This window comes from Pyrus communis, chromosome 13, assembly GCF_041283825.1.
Source record: "Pyrus communis isolate YQ-2024b chromosome 13, ASM4128382v1, whole genome shotgun sequence".
NCBI classification, from domain to species: Eukaryota; Viridiplantae; Streptophyta; class Magnoliopsida; order Rosales; family Rosaceae; genus Pyrus; species Pyrus communis.
Window position 1 is genome coordinate 4,651,240 of NC_142577.1, and position 13,762 is coordinate 4,665,001.

The window sequence follows — 13,762 nt, forward strand, 5'->3', positions numbered from 1 at the left end:
GACTAGCAAAAGTTAAGTGTGGGGGAATTTGATAGGAGCATATTCATGCGACTTAATTAGCTTGTTCTCGTGCATTTATGTTGTGTTTACTTATCTATGTTAGTGTTTAAGGCCACTTTTGTGTATTTTCAGATTATAAGGCCAAAGTGTGCAAGAAGATGCAAATTGGAGCCTTTTGGAGCGAAAGAGGAATGAATGAGTTGAAGACGTGAAGAAACGACGAATTCCTATTCCAACGATGAATTCTTACCAAAACGAGGAATCCTACTCAAACAAGGTTTCCTATTTTAGGAAAGTTAACCCAAAGTTTCCCGTTTTGGTAACCTTTCCTAATCTTAAACGTCCGTATTTTCTAGCCATTTTGTAACCCTAGGCCGTAGCATCCATCTCCCATATTCTATTCCATCCGTAGCCACCATATCCCATTTATTCTAATCAGCCACAATTTTTCATTCCATTCATTATTCACCTTTTTCTCCATTCCATCCACAAATTCATCATACATGCCATTCCTTTGTTTTTTAGCCGCATGCACCCATACACCATAATTGGCAAGCCGTGCAGTCCATAACCTAATTAATTTCACAAACAGCCGCATATTATAACCTAAAAACCATGCAGCCACAAAATATCATTTTTCTTCTCTGCCGTGGCCCCCCCCATTAATCATTCAACCTAATACAATAATCACCCAATATATCATATAATTCCTTGCTGCCGCAAGACATCTCCATACCCTAACACATTCCAGCCGCAACACCTTCCCACATATAAACATCAGCCGCACCATTCTCCCATTATTCCAATCTGCCGCAGCCATCATTCTGTCCCCAAAAACTGTCCAGCCGTGCATTCCTACCCTACTCCATAATTCCCAACCTGTCAGCCGTGCCTTTCCCCATCACAGCCGCAGCAACCTTTTCAATTCCAGCCGCAACTTCAAGCCATTTTTCCAACCTGCCGCAGCCTTTCTCCACCCTTCCAGCCACCATACCAACCTTCCTCCATCACTCCACCACCTTGCCGCACCACCACACTACCCTAAACCCATTCCCAAACCAGAAAATCAACCAAAAACACCATTTAACCTCACTGTCGCAGCAAGGAGAAGAGGAAAGAGGAGCTTCGACGCGCAGAAATTCAAGTGGATTCGTTGGGCGTTCTAGGTGTAATCAATCCTTTGTGCTTTATGTTTAAATTCAATTGTATTTCTCTTTTTGCGAATATGAGAGGCTAAATCCCCCTAGTTAGCTAGGGGGTGATTCAAAACCATGTGTATGCTTGCAATATGAATTGATTACTTTTAGTTGGAATTTCATGAATGATTGATTCAATTCGTTTAACTGTGTGATTGATAACTTGTTTGTGTATGTTTATTGAGAGTGCACGCTTAATGTTCATGCATGAATTTGACGCTAGAATATAAGTGAGTTTCACCTAATAGTTATGAACTTATATTCACAAGTAGTGGAGGTTGCTTATAAACAATCGCGTTAAATGAATTCTTGGCACTAGTTTCATGCTCATCATAGTAACGAATGCCTCGTCAATACTTATAGTTTTCATGATGCTTAATGATCTTTGATTGTATCTTTATTGTGCTTTTCACGTAAAGGACTTTTGGAGAATGTTTTGAATTGCGTTGCGCTAACCCATCCAATTCATTAACTTAAGGAGAACTTGACGGTTAATTTAAGCGGACCTAATTAACCCGGGGTATTGAGTTTCATAATTTATCGAAAGACCAACTGAAAATCATTTTGTATGCAAGTGTAACATGTGTGGAGAAGAACCTTCTAGCTAGCATTCATTCCATATTTCATCACATTCATATTTAAATTCTGTCTTTAAATTACAATTTGTGCATTTAATTTATTTTCGTCAAAATCTCAATCCCCCTTTACCGTAGTGTCTAATTTAGTTAGAAAGTGTCTTAATTCGTGTTTATAAGTGTTTTGTATTCTTTGAGTCTTTTGGTTTGTTTTAGTGTTTTATTGTTTAGTTTTGCATTCTTTGAGTCTAGTTTAGTGTTTTTAACGTTTGTTTTACGTTTTTGAGTCAGTGTCCAAGTGATTTAGTAATCCCTCCTAATCCCCGGTCTAGAACGATCCCTACTTGCATCTTTACTACAATTGTCACAAGAGGGTTTTAATTTGCCAAAAATTTGATGCGAACTAAGTAAGCACACAAATTAAAACCCTCTTGTGACAATTGTAGTAAAGATGCAAGTAGGGATCGTTCTAGACCGGGGATTAGGAGGGATTACTAAATCACTTGGACACTGACTCAAAAACGTAAAACAAACGTTAAAAACACTAAACTAGACTCAAAGAATGCAAAACTAAACAATAAAACACTAAAACAAACCAAAAGACTCAAAGAATACAAAACACTTATAAACACGAATTAAGACACTTTCTAACTAAATTAGACACTACGGTAAAGGGGGATTGAGATTTTGACGAAAATAAATTAAATGCACAAATTGTAATTTAAAGACAGAATTTAAATATGAATGTGATGAAATATGGAATGAATGCTAGCTAGAAGGTTCTTCTCCACACATGTTACACTTGCATACAAAATGATTTTCAGTTGGTCTTTCGATAAATTATGAAACTCAACACCCCGGGTTAATTAGGTCCGCTTAAATTAACCGTCAAGTTCTCCTTAAGTTAATGAATTGGATGGGTTAGCGCAACGCAATTCAAAACATTCTCCAAAAGTCCTTTACGTGAAAAGCACAATAAAGATACAATCAAAGATCATTAAGCATCATGAAAACTATAAGTATTGATGAGGCATTCGTTACTATGATGAGCATGAAACTAGTGCCAAGAATTCATTTAACGCGATTGTTTATAAGCAACCTCCACTACTTGTGAATATAAGTTCATAACTATTAGGTGAAACTCACTTATATTCTAGCGTCAAATTCATGCATGAACATTAAGCGTGCACTCTCAATAAACATACACAAACAAGTTATCAATCACACAGTTAAACGAATTGAATCAATCATTCATGAAATTCCAACTAAAAGTAATCAATTCATATTGCAAGCATACACATGGTTTTGAATCACCCCCTAGCTAACTAGGGGGATTTAGCCTCTCATATTCGCAAAAAGAGAAATACAATTGAATTTAAACATAAAGCACAAAGGATTGATTACACCTAGAACGCCCAACGAATCCACTTGAATTTCTGCGCGTCGAAGCTCCTCTTTCCTCTTCTCCTTGCTGCGACAGTGAGGTTAAATGGTGTTTTTGGTTGATTTTCTGGTTTGGGAATGGGTTTAGGGTAGTGTGGTGGTGCGGTAAGGTGGTGGAGTGATGGAGGAAGGTTGGTATGGTGGCTGGAAGGGTGGAGAAAGGCTGCGGCAGGTTGGAAAAATGGCTTGAAGTTGCGGCTGGAATTGAAAAGGTTGCTGCGGCTGTGATGGGGAAAGGCACGGCTGACAGGTTGGGAATTATGGAGTAGGGTAGGAATGCACGGCTGGACAGTTTTTGGGGACAGAATGATGGCTGCGGCAGATTGGAATAATGGGAGAATGGTGCGGCTGATGTTTATATGTGGGAAGGTGTTGCGGCTGGAATGTGTTAGGGTATGGAGATGTCTTGCGGCAGCAAGGAATTATATGATATATTGGGTGATTATTGTATTAGGTTGAATGATTAATGGGGGGGGCCACGGCAGAGAAGAAAAATGATATTTTGTGGCTGCATGGTTTTTAGGTTATAATATGCGGCTGTTTGTGAAATTAATTAGGTTATGGACTGCACGGCTTGCCAATTATGGTGTATGGGTGCATGCGGCTAAAAAACAAAGGAATGGCATGTATGATGAATTTGTGGATGGAATGGAGAAAAAGGTGAATAATGAATGGAATGAAAAATTGTGGCTGATTAGAATAAATGGGATATGGTGGCTACGGATGGAATAGAATATGGGAGATGGATGCTACGGCCTAGGGTTACAAAATGGCTAGAAAATACGGACGTTTAAGATTAGGAAAGGTTACCAAAACGGGAAACTTTGGGTTAACTTTCCTAAAATAGGAAACCTTGTTTGAGTAGGATTCCTCGTTTTGGTAAGAATTCATCGTTGGAATAGGAATTCGTCGTTTCTTCACGTCTTCAACTCATTCATTCCTCTTTCGCTCCAAAAGGCTCCAATTTGCATCTTCTTGCACACTTTGGCCTTATAATCTGAAAATACACAAAAGTGGCCTTAAACACTAACATAGATAAGTAAACACAACATAAATGCACGAGAACAAGCTAATTAAGTCGCATGAATATGCTCCTATCACAAATCACCAAACAAAAGGTATCACCAGATTCTAGAGCTCGAGATGAGTAGGAATCTTGAAACATTAAGCTCGATCCTTAGAGTTTTGGTTTAGTTTGAGGGTAAGTGCTCTCGGTTGTACGGACGGAAGGAATTTTCGAGAACAGAAGAGAGAAGAAGGTTGCACGTGTGTGTAGGGGTTACGGGATTGGTAGAAAGAAGAAAGAAAATAAAACCTAATTGGGCCCAAGGAGGTAGGAGCCCAAAATAATTGGTCTGCAACTTACCCATTTACGCGCATTACTAATCGTAACTTTCTCGTTACAACTCCGGTTCGACCCTAACTCACATCAACGCGCTCGTGACGTCGAGTACAATATAATTACTTAGTGGAAAAAATAATAATTTAGAACTATATACGTACATCCACGTCACCAAGCCAATAAAGGAAAAATTTTGTCCTAGCTAAGAACATGTAAGAACATTTGAATACATATGCAAACTAATAACACTTTAAAGTAGGCATGCATTCAAAAACAATTCATAAAACCCATGACTTTCAAAGCCTAGTATATGGTGAACCATAAGACTCTTTAACAATATTAAAGAGAATAAGAATTTTGAGATTCTTTACCCTTGAAGCTCATCCTTGATTGCACAAGGGATTCACCCAAGTGGAGGGCCTTCAAGTCACCTCCTTGCTCCTTGGATCTTCCTTGTGATTTCCTCCCTTTTAGTGCTCCTTTTCTTCTTTGAGGATTTGAGGATTTTTTCTCCAAAACACCAAAGGTTTGGTGTCTCTAAGTCTCCACACCAAAGATGTAGTGTGAAGATGAAATGGATGACTTAGGGAAGAAAAGATTGCTAGATGTTCCTCCCCTAAGTGGCCGGCCTCTATGTAGAAAATGAGAGAATATGTTTCACCCAAATTCAATTAGAAAACCTTAATTAGAAACAAAGCTATAAAGATGACTTTATACTTCATCTCTTAGGTTAGTGGCAAACTTGCAATTAAGCAAGTTCCCACTACCCTTGATATGGCCGGCCCTTCAAGTGTTATTGGGCTTAATTGCCCATTTTGTTTTAGTTGTCATACAACTTAAACATAATGGGCCTTGTGGACCAAAACGTTTTTGTGCCCCGAAGCCCAAAACTAACTTAAACGCCCAATACGAACGTTTCGTATAATTAATTAACTATTTAATTAATCTTGACCATTCTTCAATTAAACCATTTAATCGCTTATCCATTTCATATAATTTCTTCACTTATATCCTTACTCGGTGTACGATCCATTAGGTTCCAATTAGCGAGGTAGTGGGCGATGTTACTCTTAACGATCGATTGTGAATTGAAACCACATTTCAATTCTCCCTTAAAATTAGTGTTTGCTAATCTTTAGGGCTTCCACAAACCATGGGTGACGCCTAGCAGCATGTCATGGTTACCCAAGCTAAGTAGAAGTGGTTGGAGAACCTATCCAGTTACAACTACATTGCAATACGGTCCTTCTCTAATACAATACTCTTAATCACATTGTTTAAGTGATAGTTTGTTTCATGTCTACTATCCAATGTGATACTTCTCTATATGATTCAATTGAATAAGATTTGGAACAAGCTTCCTAAGTCATATTCATATGCTTTGGCCAAAGACTCTCGAATCATATCTTAGAGTATTCTCCTTCCACCATGGAAGGTTAGAGATCCCTTGTTGTGCATTCATATGCCTACATGACTAGATAGCTTGACCCCAACAATGCCGTTGACATAATCAAAGATCAAGGACCTAACCATTAGACATCAATGATGCCTCAGGTCAAAGGACTACTTTGCATATTGCAACTATTGAGTTCTCACATGACATGTATGTTCGAACTCTCGTTTGATCGTTGTTCAGTGTACTCGATTACTCTTTCGAGCACCTATGTGTTTGCCTTAGTGTCCAACACCAAATGACTTGAGACTAGTTCATACTCACGCTTGAGTCGACAGAACACATACTAACCTTAGCGGATTGTCAATGCCCAATTGGCAATCCTATGGCTAGGAACGTTTTAGGAATGAACATAAGAGAAAGGTCTCGTTAATTTAACTAACTTAAATCACTTGTCTCTTAGATCAAATACATTCCTTGGATTCCCTTATTGCTTAAACACAAGATACAATAAATAGTGATTAACAATAAGTTTTGCCCTTCATTAAACATATAAAAGTTTAACACAATAAGTATTCCAAAAAGCTATTACATCAAATGAGTGGCTTTGTGAGCATACTTCCAACAATCTCCCACTTGCACTCAAAGCCATCTTCCCATGTATCTAATACCCATCTTTTCCATATGACGGTCAAGCTGGATTTGAGACATTGGCTTTGTTAGTGGATCTGCTACGTTATCGGCTGAAGCAACTTTGAGGATGTTAACTTTCCCCTCGGCAGCATATCTTCTAATGATATTAAAGCACCTATCAAAATGCTTGTTCTTTTGATGTGCCCTGGGTTCCTTTGCTTGAGCTATCGCCCCATTATTATCACAGTACAAAGTTACTGGTGATGTAATGGTTGGAACCACTCCAAGTTCAGTGATGAACTTCTTCATCCAGAACGTTTCTTTGCCGGCTTCAGCTGCAGCGACATATTCAGCCTCTGTCGTGGAATCAGCAATTACACTTTGTTTCTTGCTTTTCCAGCTGACAGCCCCACCATTCAGAGTGAATACATATTCGGAGTTGGAACTTCTATCATCGACGTCAGATTGGAAATCTGCGTCTGTATAGCCTTCCACTCGTAACTCTGTCGCTCCTCCATAAACGAGGAACATGTCCTTAGTTCTTCTTAAGTACTTAAGGACCGTCTTGACAGCTGCCCAGTGTTCTGATCCTGGGTTAGATTGATATCGACTAGTAATGCTCACAGCATATGCGATATCAGGCCTTGTGCATATCATGGCATACATGAGACTTCCTATGGCAGAAGCATAAGGAATAGTATTTATTTGCCGTATCTCTTCAGGAGTCTTAGGTCCCATGGACTTAGAAAGGTGAATTCCATGTCTCACAGGAAGAAAACCTTTCTTAGATTGTTCCATCTGGAACCTACTTAGCACCTTATCAATGTACATAGATTGGGATAATCCAATTAATTTTCTGGATCTATCACGATAGAGCTTTATCCCAAGTACATAAGATGCATCTCCTAAATCTTTCATGTGGAAGGTTTTGGACAACCACACTTTTACAGAAGAAAGTACTGCAGTGTCATTTCCGAATAGTAATATGTCATCTACATATAACACTAGGAATACAACTGCTTCCCCAACGACTTTTTGATAAACACAATTGTCGTCTTCGTTTTGAGTAAAACCAAACGATTTGATTTCAGTATCAAAACGAATGTTCCAGCTACTGGAGGCTTGCTTAAGTCCATAAATGGACCTCTGAAGCTTGCATACCTTAGTCTTTTCAGACTTGGACACGAAACCTTCGGGTTGAGCAATATAAAGCTCTTCCTCTAGGTAGCCGTTCAGAAAGGCTGTCTTCACGTCCATTTGCCAGATTTCATAATCATGGTACGCAGCTATAGCAAGCAAAATCCGAATGGACTTAATCATGGCTACAGGAGAGAAAGTTTCTTCATAGTCAATCCCTTCTCGTTGCCTGTAACCCTTGGCTACTAGTCTAGCCTTATAAGTCTCCACGTTCCCATCAACGCCTATCTTCCTCTTGAATACCCATTTATTTCCAACAGGTACTATACCTTCTGGAGGGTCTACAAGAGTCCAGACCTGATTTTGATACATGGAATCCATCTCGGATTTCATGGCCTCATGCCATCTCTTTGAATCAATGTCGGACATTGCTTCATTGTAGTCTCTAGGGTCCTTCTTTGTGTCATTGTCACCTAGAAGGTGCAATTCCTCAAAGTCATTGTCTAAGCCATACCTCCTAGGTGGCTTACTAACCCGTTCAGATCTACGTGGAGCTAGGGGTTCAGGAACAGGGTTGTCAACTTGTCGAGTGCTTGTTTGTGGTTCATCATTAATCTCATTAATTTCCTTCAATTCTATCTTGCTAGTTCCTTTAAGAACTAATTCATCCTCCATGAATATAGCAGTTCTGGCGACAAAGACTTTCTGGTCGTCAGGGTGATAGAATTCGTATCCATAGGTTTGTTTAGGATACCCCACAAAATAGCATTTAATGGATCTCGCTTCAAGCTTTCCAGCATCTTGTTTCTTAACGTATGCTGGACAACCCCAAATCTTAAGATGTTTAAGACTTGGCTTCTTTCCATACCATATCTCATATGGTGTTTGTGGAACAGATTTATAAGGCACTGCATTTAGCAAATAAGCTGCTGTGTGTAGTGCATATCCCCAGAATGATATTGGTAGATCAGCGGAACTCATCATAGAACGAACCATGTTCATCAAGGTTCGGTTTCTCCTCTCAGAAACTCCGTTATGTTGAGGAGTTCCTGGTGGAGTCCACTGTGATACAATTCCACACTCTTTGAGATAATCTAGGAACTCGTTACTCAGATATTCACCCCCTCGATCCGATCTTAAGGTCTTTATCTGTTTCCCAGTTTGCTTCTCAACTTCATTCTTGAATTCTTTGAACCTTACAAAGGATTCTGACTTGTACTTCATAAGATACAAATAGCCAAACCGAGAGTGATCGTCGGTGAATGTGATATAGTAGGAGAAGCCTCCTCTCGACGTAGTAGACATAGGTCCACATACGTCAGTGTGGATTAACCCTAGAATTTCAGTGGCACGCTCTCCTTTCCCAGTGAATGGAGATTTGGTCATCTTCCCCAGTAGACAAGTTCACAAGTTCCCATGAGGTCATTACCTAATGGGCTAAGATATCCATCTTTCGACATCTTGCAAATCTTATCCTGGTTTACATGTCCAAGTTTAAGATGCCAAAGTCTAACTTGGTTAACTTCTTCTCTAGCCCTTTTGGGTTTTGAGGTATTCCCGCTTTCAATACAGTGCATCCCACTATTCGTCTCTAGGTGAAAAAGTCCCTCTATCATATTACCATGAGAGATAATACGACCGTTCAAGTATAAAGTGCAACTCATTTTGTCAAACAATACTGAGTGCCCATCTCGTAAAAGCTTAGAGATAGAAATCAAATTCTTTATACATGAAGGAAAATATAAACAATTTTTAAGTTCCAGGACTTCCCCAGAGGGTAGGTTAAGCATGTAGGTGCCTATTGCTTTTGCAGAGATTTTAGCGCCGTTCCCAACTCGCACAACCATCTCCCCATTGCGTAGTGTCTTGCTCTCTGCTAGTCCCTGCATCGTATTACAGATATGTTGACTAGCGCCTGAATCAAATATCCAGGAATTGGAGCTCACTGTAAAAGCACTTTCTATGACCGAAATAGTCTCTTCAAAAGTTCGTGTCATAAGGCTCGCAATGCGCACCCTGTATTTCTTCTTCCAACGTTCATCCTTTCCACAATGAAAGCATGTTCCTTTGGATTTCTTTGCCTTCTTCTTATGTAACCTTTTCCTTATTTTTGCATCCTCACTCCCACTGTCCTTTTTGAAACATTTTTCAAATTTACAGCACATGTCAATCATCTCGTTAAAAGTATGATCGAATCTATTCACTTTATAGTTTACAATAAACTTAGTGAAATCATCCGAGAGATATGCAAGGAAAAAGTCTTGGGCCATTTTGTCAAGTATAATGGTGGGTAGTATTTTAGGCATGTCGTTAACTACATAACATAACAGAAATCGTATTAGATTGTTGATTAACTACTTGATTGGGTCTTGAATCAAATAGTACCACCCACTATTTTTGGCAAATTCCATATCCCTCAATAGAATCCGAGAGTTATGTTGAACTCTTAGCGGGGTATGGGAGACTCACCATTACCAAGCCCACCTCAGAATTATATCATGTTGGTTAGCAAAAATAATGATGAGAGAATAACACTTTAGTCATTTACAACTCTTGTAATTACCCATCTAGTTTGGCCTCTAGAGAATGAATGCCTCAGAATTATATCATGTTGGCACCATTGCACTTAGTTAAGTTATTCCCACCATGCTTAGTTTATGTAGAGGTTCAAGCACAACCTCAGAATTATATCATGTTGGTCATACTCGTTGTCTACACTCACCTCATCATATGTTTATGGACTCCTCCTGGATGTAAGCCCATACTTTGTACTTCCCCATTATAGGGTGAAGCCGGTGCATGAGTCACAAACGATTGGAGCCCACCACGGTGGAAGGCCTACGAAGAAATGTTCAAAACATCTCTCGTTTATCAACTTAATATTCGTTTGTTGAGGGAGTAGTTTTGGGCTACATCAAAAACATTTTAATCATATTAAAAGAACATGGCCCTATCATAACTATTGGTCCAAGTTAATATGATTTAGTAGCATATAATACTCCCACTGTTTCGTTGAAACAAGCGAGACTATATGGAACTACTAACGAACGCATTGCATCCTCATATGGACTATATAGTCATATTAGGTTTTAGGATGATTATGAACCGTTTGATTTGATCCAACACGAGCCTTGTGTTGGACCTTGGGTTTAAGGTAGATAGTTGTTGATTTTAGTTACGTGTTTAATCCAATTAAACCGTTATTTCCTATTGGGCGTTGGACCCAACTATTCCAATTTGCATACATATAAACAAAGAGGAATACATGAAATAATAAGAAGGGCTTATGCCCTTTTACAACACAAATAATGGGCTTATGCCCTTTACAACAACTTGAATTAATCAAATTACATTCAAATCTACATTACTTAAAACCCAAGCATTCATAATGTAAATCGGCCAATCACATAGCTCAATTATCGAGGCCTTTGGTTCATAATCACCCTTTTCTTAATTAACTAAATTAACTAAGAAAGCAACTTTAAACAATTGGTTTTTGGATCCATAGAATTGATTTAAATGAAACTAAATATAATGAAAATCAAATTCTCATTAAAGAGACAAAACAATTTTTGTTCTCATTTTATTTGGGCCATTTTGCAAAAACACAAACTTTTGGACCAAAATACAAATACACAAAAGTATCAAAACTTTATATAATTGCACAAAAGTACCCCACTAGAGGGGTTGGCCGGCCAAGGATAGAAACATTGAGATTTTTGATAAAAAAAAATTTTGTAAGTGGATTTTGGTGGGTGAGATTAAAGATGGTGGGGATGGTTTGAAAAGAAAATATATCTTTGATATAATTAAAGCCATATAATCATTTCTCACCAATAATCATCACCCATCAACTAATATTCAAAAATATATCTTTGACATAATTAAAGCCATTTAATCATTTCTCACCAATAATCATCACCCATCAACTAATAATCAAAACTTTATGAAAAACATAAAACTTTTGAATCAAAACTTCAAAACTTTTTGTTCTTGGTAAGAACTTCAAGAAATATGAAGAACATACATGAAAACTCATAATAGCTCCATGGATGTTTTCACTTACCAAAACTCAATTTTTCACAACTCAAAAGAGGGTTAATATCCTAGGGTACTTGGGGGTTCCAAAAAGCACTTTAAAACCATTTTAACAAGCCTAACATGAACCCAAAAAACCACCCTTTGGATTTGGCCGAAAATCCCAAAACACTTGGCACCAAATTTTAGTTCCATTATTCATGCTTTAATGAAATACATCTACAACATTTGAGATGCTAAATTTTCAAGTAAAATTTATATTCAAAGCAAGAACAAAGCTTGTAACATTTACAACACTTAAATCACAAAATATGAAAAATCACAAAACCCAAAAGGATCCACCATAAACTAGGCCTAGGCTCTGATACCACTTGAAGGAAAAATTTTGTCCTAGCTAAGAACATGTAAGAACATTTGAATACATATGCAAACTAATAACACTTTAAAGTAGGCATGCATTCAAAAACAATTCATAAAACCCATGACTTTCAAAGCCTAGTATATGGTGAACCATAAGACTCTTTAACAATATTAAAGAGAATAAGAATTTTGAGATTCTTTACCCTTGAAGCTCATCCTTGATTGCACAAGGGATTCACCCAAGTGGAGGGCCTTCAAGTCACCTCCTTGCTCCTTGGATCTTCCTTGTGATTTCCTCCCTTTTAGTGCTCCTTTTCTTCTTTGAGGATTTGAGGATTTGTTCTCCAAAACACCAAAGGTTTGGTGTCTCTAAGTCTCCACACCAAAGATGTAGTGTGAAGATGAAATGGATGACTTAGGGAAGAAAAGATTGCTAGATGTTCCTCCCCTAAGTGGCCGGCCTCTATGTAGAAAATGAGAGAATATGTTTCACCCAAATTCAATTAGAAAACCCTAATTAGAAACAAAGCTATAAAGATGACTTTATACTTCATCTCTTAGGTTAGTGGCAAACTTGCAATTAAGCAAGTTCCCACTACCCTTGATATGGCCGGCCCTTCAAGTGTTATTGGGCTTAATTGCCCATTTTGTTTTAGTTGTTATACAACTTAAACATAATGGGCCTTGTGGACCAAAACGTTTTTGTGCCCCGAAGCCCAAAACTAACTTAAACGCCCAATACGAACGTTTCGTATAATTAATTAACTATTTAATTAATCTTGACCATTCTTCAATTAAACCATTTAATCGCTTATCCATTTCATATAATTTCTTCACTTATATCCTTACTCGGTGTACGATCCATTAGGTTCCAATTAGCGAGGTAGTGGGCGATGTTACTCTTAACGATCGATTGTGAATTGAAACCACATTTCAATTCTCCCTTAAAATTAGTGTTTGCTAATCTTTAGGGCTTCCACAAACCATGGGTGACGCCTAGCAGCATGTCATGGTTACCCAAGCTAAGTAGAAGTGGTTGGAGAACCTATCCAGTTACAACTACAATGCAATACGGTCCATCTCTAATACAATACTCTTAATCACATTGTTTAAGTGATAGTTTGTTTCATGTCTACTATCCAATGTGATACTTCTCTATATGATTCAATTGAATAAGATTTGGAACAAGCTTCCTAAGTCATATTCATATGCTTTGGCCAAAGACTCTCGAATCATATCTTAGAGTATTCTCCTTCCACCATGGAAGGTTAGAGATCCCTTGTTGTGCATTCATATGCCTACATGACTAGATAGCTTGACCCCAACAATGCCGTGGACACTCCAATGGAATGCCGTTGACATAATCAAAGATCAAGGACCTAACCATTAGACATCAATGATGCCTCAGGTCAAAGGACTACTTTGCATATTGCAACTATTGAGTTCTCACATGACATGTATGTTCGAACTCTCGTTTGATCGTTGTTCAGTGTACTCGATTACTCTTTCGAGCACCTATGTGTTTGCCTTAGTGTCCAACACCAAATGACTTGAGACTAGTTCATACTCACGCTTGAGTCGACATAACACATACTAACCTTAGCGGATTGTCAATGCCCAATTGGCAATCCTATGGCTAGGAACG

General features: G+C 38.3%; 1 pseudogene; it reads right to left on the bottom strand.

Annotated features, from left to right (window-relative positions):
- Positions 1-6,591: 6,591 nt before the first annotated feature.
- Positions 6,592-7,320, bottom strand: LOC148691635 (secreted RxLR effector protein 161 pseudogene; annotated as a pseudogene).
- Between the last annotated feature and the right edge of the window lie 6,442 nt (positions 7,321-13,762).